Source organism: Notothenia coriiceps, unplaced genomic scaffold, assembly GCF_000735185.1.
Source record: "Notothenia coriiceps isolate Sejong01 unplaced genomic scaffold, NC01 NC01_scaffold00037244, whole genome shotgun sequence".
NCBI lineage: Eukaryota > Metazoa > Chordata > Actinopteri > Perciformes > Nototheniidae > Notothenia > Notothenia coriiceps.
Window position 1 is genome coordinate 4,964,419 of NW_011369945.1, and position 265 is coordinate 4,964,683.

Consider the following 265-nt stretch of genomic DNA (forward strand, 5'->3'; position numbering starts at 1 on the left):
TCTGAGTTGAGGTTATATCCACTTTTCAACTTTTGTTGGCTTTTCTATAAACAGCTATCAGAGATCTACCTGCATATGCTTATATCTAAATGTGACTCTTATTAGAGAGAGGGGGGGGGGGCAACGGCAAAAGGCTGCTATGGGAAAAATGCCTCAGACAACAGATCCATCTCCCTCTCATTAATAAATGACCTGCCGGGTAGAAAGTCACCTTCCACTTAACAAGATGGAGGTCAAGGTCAAATAGACTACATGGTGTAATGTA